This window comes from Capra hircus, chromosome 21, assembly GCF_001704415.2.
Source record: "Capra hircus breed San Clemente chromosome 21, ASM170441v1, whole genome shotgun sequence".
Classification (NCBI taxonomy): Eukaryota; Metazoa; Chordata; class Mammalia; order Artiodactyla; family Bovidae; genus Capra; species Capra hircus.
In genome coordinates, this window is record NC_030828.1 from 33,592,580 (window position 1) to 33,601,002 (window position 8,423).

Below are 8,423 nucleotides of genomic sequence, written 5' to 3' on the forward strand. Positions count from 1 at the left end.
AACAAACTTATGGTTACCAGGGGGAAAGGGTGGGAGGAGGGATAAACTGGGAGATTGGGACTGACATATACACACTCTTATGTATAAACTAGATAGCTATTAAGGAGCACAAGGAACAGTACTCAGTACTCTGCAATGGCTTATTTGGGAAAAGACTCTTAAAAAGAGTGACTATATGTGTATGTATAACTGATTCGCTTTTGTACACCTGAAACCAACACAACATTATAAATCAACCATATGCCAATAAAATGTTTTTAAAAAAGAAAAAAAAATTCCACTCTTGCCTGAAGAAACTTACTCATGCCCTCAGGAATTGAAACAGGAAAAGGTAAGACTTTTCATTATCAATCTTGGGCTGACTCACCCATGGACACCAAACTTGTTACAATAGGTCTGCTCTTGAAATCCACCTCATCAGTGACTGACCCCACTTCAGTTTGAGCCAGTCATTGCCAATCATTTATATTTAATCTAAACCCCTCATTTCCCCCCCAAATCTATATAAACCCCATCTTTTACTTTGTTCACAGACATTATCTGTCTCCTTGCAAGTCTCCCTTGCCTGGCAATAAATAATTTCCACTTAGGTTTTTTTTTTTTTTCCTTTCTAGTTTTAAAGAATTGTGATTCCTTTAATACCGCAAATCTAAACTATAGTGACTTAACAAAATAGAAGTTTATTTCCTGCTCACCTAGTAGTTTTGAACAGGTGTTCAGCTTTGTGGCACAGCTTTTATCTTCCTTGTCATTCATGGATCCAGCTGCATCCAGCTGTCAGAAGAGGAAAGAGAGCTCCCCTGTGTGTGGTATTCTGGGAGGTATTTACTAGACCAGTCCTGGAAGTGGCACCTCACTTGTTGTTATTCAGTCGCTAAGTGTCTGACTCTTTGTGACTCTAGGGACTGCAGCACACCAGGCTCCTCTGACTCAGATTCACGTCCTTTGACTCTGTGATGCTGTCTAACCATCTCACCCTCTGCCGCCTGCTCCTCCTTTTGCCTTTAATCTTTCCCAGCATCAGGGTCTTTTCCAATGAGTCAGCTCCTTGCATCAGATAGCCAAAGTATTGGAACTTCAGCATCAGTTCTTCAATGAATATTCAGGACTGATTTCCTTTAGGATAGACTGGCTGGATCTCCTTGCAAGTCCAAAGGACTCTCAAGAGTCTTCCCCAGCACCACAATTTTAAAGCATTAATTCTTTGGTGCTCAGCCTTCTTTATGGTCCTTCTTTATGCTCTCACATCCGTACATGACTACTGGAAAAACCATAGCTTTGACTATATGGACCTTTGTTGGCAAAGTGATGTCTCTGCTTTTTAATACGCTGTCTAGATTTCCATGAGGTCACAAAGAGCTGGACATGGCTGAGCAACTAAGCACAGCAGAGCACAGCACAGCTAGGTTTGCATAGCTTTCGTTCCAAGGAAGAAATATCTAATTTCTTGGCTGCAGTCACCGTCTGTGGTGATTTTGGAGCCCAGGAAAATAAAATCTGTCACTGCTTCCACTTTTTCCCCTTCTAGTTGCCATGAAGTGATGGGACCAGATGCCTTGATCTTAGTTTTTTGAAGTTTGAGTTTTAAGTCAGCTTTTTCAGTCTCCTCTTTCACCCTCATCAAGAGGCTCTTTAAGTTCCTCTTCACTTTCTGCCATTATAGTAGTTTCATCTGCATATCTGAGGTTGTTGGTATTTCTCCTGGCAGTCTTGATGCCAGGCTGTGATTCATCCAGCCCAGCATTTTGCATGATGTACTCTGCATGGAAGTTAAATAAGTAGGGTGACAATATACAGCTTTGTCATACAACTTTCCCAATTGTTCCATGTCCAGTTTTAACTGTTGCCTCTTGACCTGCATACAGGTTTCTCAGGAGACAGGTAAGGTAATATGGTATTCCCATCTCTTTAAGCACTTTCCACTGTTTGCTATGATTCGCACAAGGGCTTTTGCATAGTCAATGAAGCAGAAATAGATGTTTGTTTTTTTTTTTTTTTTTTTGCCATTTCCTTGCTTTCTCTAGGATGCAACAAATGTTGGCAATTTGATCTCTGATTCCTCTACCTTTTCTAAATCCAGCTTGTATATATGGAATTTCTCATTTTGCATACTGCTGAGGCCTAGCTTGTAGGGTTTTAAGCATAACCTTGTTAGCATGTGAAATGAGTGTAATTGTACAGTAGTGTGAACATCCTTTGGCATTGCCCTTCTTTGGGATTGGAATGAAAACTGACCTTTTCGAGTCCTGTGGCCACTGCTGAGTTTTCCAAATTTGCTGGCATATTGAAGGCAGCACTTTCACAGCATCATCTTTTAGGATTTGAAATAGCTCACCTGGAATTCCATCACCTCCACTAGCTTTGTTCATAGTAATGCTTCTTAGTAGTAGTGAAGTCGCTCAGTTGTGTCTGACTGTGCCCCCATGGACTGTAGCCTACCAGGCTCCTCAGTCCATGGAATTTTCCAGGCAAGAGTACTGGAGTGGGTTGCCATTTCCTTCTCCAGGGGATCTTCCCAACAATGCTTCCTAAGGCCCACCTATTTGAATACACCAACCCATCTTAACATTTCATTGGACAAAATGTATTCTAGATGTTGTTTCAAACTGCAAAGGACAGAATATATGTTAGCAGGGAGTCAGAAGTCTCTACTACAGAGTATAAATCAGAAAACATCTTTTTTTAAAAAACTTTTTATTTTGTATTGGAGTATAGCTGATTAACAATGTTATGATAGTTTCAGGTGTTCAGCGAAGGGACTCAGCCATACATATATCCATTCTCCCCCAAACTGCCCTCCCATCCTGGATGCCACATTGAGCAGAGTTCCCTGTGCTATACAGTAGGTCTTTGTAGAAAGCATCTTAATTTTCGTCTTCCACTGGCCCTTTAGTTTATTCTGTATGGCTGGTTTTCCCTTGCCCCTTTTACCTGGGTCAAGTCCATCAACTTTTCGAATCACTCTTAGGTGTTAAAAGTCCTGAAATGCTAGTCTCCCAAACAACATCAATTAATTAACAGAAATGCCCAGCTCCCTCTAACAGTCATCAATCACTCTAAAAGTGATTTAAAATTGAGGCTCCTTCCTCTCTCCCAGCATGGGCCTCTAGGATGTGGGTCACCTCCTATGAAAAAATTTTGTGTGATCCATTCCATTCCTTCTTCATTCAGTGCTTCCACTTTCCTCATCTTGTTGCTGTCTCATCCTTCCAAGCTGAGTGGCTGTTTATTCATCTGGTGTGTTTGTAGAGATTAGAAAAAGGTCCCCCTTCTGAGTGAATGCAACCCCATGTGAGACCACTGTGCCTCTGTTTGAAGTAGGAAAAGGCAGCTCTTCCTCCAAGTAGGCACAGCCCCATGCCAGGGCATATGGTTTGGAGACTGAAAGCATGCTGGATTTCAGCCCCCTTTGGCAGCTACAGCCAAGCGCCCTTTGCAGTGAATGACTTTATACACCCACAAAGCTGGTTAAGGTTGGAACTTATGGAGGAAGTCACTGGGGAGACAGTAATGTTTGCCCTTGGCTTGTGCTGTCATGGGTGACATCTGCCTTCTCCAGGGCTCACAGATGTTTTAGGTTTACTCTTTATTTATTTTTTGCAGGCTGTATTTATGAGTTCTTTTTTAAAATTTTTTATTTTTTAATTGAATGTAATTGCTTTACAGAATTTTGTTGTTTTCTGTCAAAACTCAACCTGAATCAGCCATAGGTATACATATATATTTCTGAGTTCTTTAAAGCTCCATCATTCCATCTTTGAGGATTCATCTCTGCACCTGTTTTTTTTTTTTTTTTTAAGTATGTATTTACCTGCATGTTAGTTGTGGTATGTGGGATCTAGTTCCCTGACCAGGGATCATACGTGGGCCCCTTGCATTGGAAGTGCCGAGTCTTAGCCACTGAGCCCGCATGCAGGTCCCCTCTCTGCACTTGCTTTCACATAGATGAGTATGTTTCCTTTGTGGTTGTTTGTTTATAATTCTTTCTTGAGACTTGGCATCTGGTGATACGCCTCCACCTTCCTTCTGCTGAAGTCCACTCACTTCTTTAGGCAGCTTTCTTGAACAGGATCCAAGACAGTACTTCTCCAGAGTTCTTGCCTGTGTATACCACACTTGGACTAGGGAAAACATGCTTATTTGACCCACTGTTGGGAAATCTGTTATATCCCAAACTGTAGCCTCGTCTTTTCCCCACAGGACGGCTAAACCAGATCTTTATTTTTTACATATCCCAGATGTAACTGAGATCTTAACCCTAACCATAACCCTAACCCTAATCCAGCCATATGCCTTATATCGTGCAGCCAAATTCCTTATATTAAGGGGCACACACACCTCTGGATGAGGTTGGGGATGGTGGCAATAACCCAGTACAAAGTAGAATAACTCTCTAAAACCCTTGAATTGCTTCTCTTTTTTCCTACCTCTCCAATAGCTTTGGTAAGCTGGAGGTGGGTGGTGAACTAAGAGTAAAAAACTGGTTTTTCTACATTCTCCTTCTGGAAATCCTGTGTTGGTGAATTTGCATCTAACTTTGAATATGACCTTACTGTTTTGGGATCTCAGCCAAATCTAAGACTAAGTGGAGTTCGTTTAAATGTTTCATCTATATATATATCTCTGGAAGTATATACATGGAACAGAAAATATTGGTTATCTTTGAGGGAAATTTGTTGGCACAGGGAAGTTGTGGGAGGGAGAAATTTTCACACATACTCTTTTGAACTGTTTTAATTTTAAACTATATATATGCAGTACCTATTTAAGAAATTTACCTTCTAAATATATAGTAAAATACGTTCCTGCAATAGAGCACTTTCCAACTCTTAAGAAAAATGAGCTAAAAATTCTGATGTAGAAAAAATCTCAAAGATGTTTTTAAGAAAAGGAAGATCCAGAATGTTTCATAATGCACCTATTTATATACAATAAAATTATATGTAATTACATGTTTTTAACAATAAAAATAATTATTTTTTCCAGAATAATTTTATTGGGATAGACTAAATTATGTTGTAACAGCATATTAAACTTGAAATCTCAATTACTTACCACAGAAAAGGCTTATATTTCTGGTGTATACACATGTCCATTGAGAGATAAGCAACTCTTTTGGGGTAGCTCTTCTGTTCTCCATACAGTGACTCAGGGATCTAGGGTGTTTACGTCTTGTGGCTCCTCCACCTAAAGGCATGGCCCCACAGTTGCTGCAGCATAGGAGAGAGCTGGCACTACACACTTTGGCTAAGGAGGACACATATCACTTCTGCTCATAATCCTTGAAGCAAAACTAGTCTCATGGGCCCTGCCTCGCTAACAAGGCAGGATAGGCAATATTGTCATTGTTCAAGTTGAGGAAGAAGAAAATAAAATGGGTTTCAGTGTCTTTTGACATTGTCTCTGCCACAAGAACACATGCACAAAAAGGTAAGATAAGGGAATTTCCCTGGTGGTTCAGTGGCTAAGACTCTTTGCTCTTAATGCAGAGGGCCTGGGTTCCATCCCTGGTCAGGGAACTAGATCCCACATGCTGCAACTAAATAAATTTTTTTTCAAAAAGGTAACAAGAGGAGGGAATCTGAGGATCTGAAATCAAAAGACTTACTTTTCACAGTATTATTCACTACATTCACTTTGTTGTTTAGATTTTTTAAACCATTGGGTCATGTTTGCCTTTTCAACGGAAGGAACAATTACATTTAATATCAATGGATACTAAAACTAGTTTTAAGAGGAATAGATATAGTGTAAAAATATCTCCCCACATGATACTTATTAATTACAAATGGACAAAGTTTAATTTTACAATGGGAAACATGACAGATACCGCCTTAATTTAGGGGTCAAGTTAATTAACATCACCAGTAATGGGACAAACAGACATCGTGTGCCTCCTGATTTAGTGAGCTGAGAAGAACACAGCATCATTTTTGTGATATTTCTGCCAAAATTTCATAGCCTGAACTTAATCACGGGGAAAAAACAGATAAATCTTGAAGGACTTTATACAAACTATCTTGTCTGTATTCTTCAAGTGACAAAATAATGAAAGGCAAAGAAAGACTGAAGAATTAATCTAGGTTGAAGGAACTAAAGAGACAAGTCAACTAAATGCAATTTGAAATCCTGGATTGGATCCTGAACCAGAAAAATACTATTTTTCTCTTGGCTGTAAAGGTTTTTATTGGGGCTTCCCTGGCCACGCTCCCAGTGCAGGGGGCTTGGGTTTGATCCCTGGTCAGGGAACCAGAAACCCAGTGCTGCAACAAAGGCCTGGTACAGCCACATAAATGAAAATAAATATAAGAAAAAAATAAAGGACATTATTAAAACAATTTATGCCACTTTCCCTTTTCACTTCCATGCATTGGAGAAGGAAATGGCAACCCACTCCAGTGTTCTTGCCTGGAGAATCCCAGGGACGGGGGAGCCTGGTGGGCTGCCGTCTATGGGGCTGCACAGAGTCGGACACAACTGAAGTGACTTAGCAGCAGCAGCATGATACCTGAATAAAATCTGTAGGTTAGGTGGTATTTTTTTAAAAAAGCTTTATTTATATATTTAGTTTTAGGTTTTGGCTGTGGTGGTCTTTGTTGCTATACATAGGCTTCCTCTCATTGCGACAAGCGAGGGCTACTCTTCACTGTGGTGCTCGTTTCTCATTGAGGTGGCTTATCCTGTTGCAGAGCATGGGCCCTAGAATGTGATGGTGTTAGTAGCTGCAGTCTGTGGACTCTGTTGTTGAGGCTTCTGGGCTCTAGAGCACAGGCTCAGTAGTTGTAGGCATAGACTTAGTTGCTCTGCGGCATGTGGGATCTTTCCCGACCAGGGATCAAACCCATATCCTTTGCATTGCAAGGTAGATTCTTAACCACTGCACCACCAGGGAGGCTCCAGATGGTATTATTGTAACAATACCATTTTTTTGATTTTATAATTGTGCTATTGTTATCTAAAAGATATTTAGGGGTAAAGGGGCATCATATCGCAATTTACTATCAAAGAATCACAGGGCTCAGGAAGTAATTATATATTATATACATACATACATATATATAGAGAGAGAGGGAGGTGGGAGACAGTGTAAGAACAATAAAACAAATGCGATAAAATGTTAACATTTTGAGAATCTGAATAAAAGGTACATGGGAGATCTTTTTATTTTTCACATAGCCATTCTATATTTCTGAAGTTCTTTCAAAATAAAGATTTTAGAAGTGACTAGTTGAAAATTTCCTGGTGGTCCAACGATTAGGACTCTCAGTGTTTTCACTGCTGGGGCCTGGGTTTGATTCCTGATAGGGGAACTAAGATTCCACAAGCCATGACATGCCCCCCAAAAAGTGACTAGTAACTGTGCATATTAAGTTTGTGACTTCTAAATACAATGCTGCTGCTGCTGCTAAGTCGCTTCATTCGTGTCTGACTCTGTGTGACCCCAGATGGCAGCCCACAGGTCCCCCCCCCCTTCCGCCCACCCCGTCCCTGGGATTCTCCAGGCAAGAACACTGGATTGGGTTGCCATTTCCTTCTCCATCTAAATACAATACTGATTAGCAAATTCTATTTGTAATAGGATAAAGGTACAGAGCAACTATTTTCAAATTATATCTCACAGACTTATGGTGAGAATCAAATGTCCGTAATATGTGTAAATGCAGACTGTGGTCATTATTGCGTTGTCTATGTGTGAATCCATCTTTTTCATCATTATTATTATTTTAAATTTGGCTGAAGTGGGTGGTTCCCACTGGAGAGTAATAGCAGTTGAGGTTGAAAGAGTGACAGGAGAAAAAGGCAAAATCTTTTAATTTTGAAAAAGATACTGAATGCCAGGCAAGGGGGCTTAGGTTTTGCCTTGTGAACGGCAACTTGGGATACTGAAATGCTGAGTACCAAACTGGGATGAGGGAAGCTGAGTTTTTAGCCGTGCTGGTAGTCTCCTTAGGGATCAGCTGAAGAATGTTTCAACCTCCTCATTTCAGTTAAGCTGGTGGGTTTTGCAGATGAGGCATCGTCTTATGAAAATTCAAAGACTGAGAGGGCAGATAAAGAAAAACAAGGAGATAAGAAATGTCACATCACCAAGACCAGCTACACAAATCGTGGGGCCCATTGTAAAATGAAAGTGCAGGGCCTCCTGTTCAGAAGGTAAGAAGAATTTCATAATAGTAACAGTAGAAGATTAAATCAAGTCAGAGTTCCCACTGAGCATGGGGGTTCATGTCACAGCACAAGCCACAAACCCGTGAAGCTGGCCTTGTACCAACAATCCACCAAGGATGTCCACATTCTGCTGTTCACCCAAGGTTACTAGGTAGGTGCTTTCAGTTGAAAGGGACTGGAACCTGATTCAGAATGGCTTCTGCTATAAGGAAATGCAGATGGCAGAAGATTCCTCTTCAGGCATAGTACCAGCA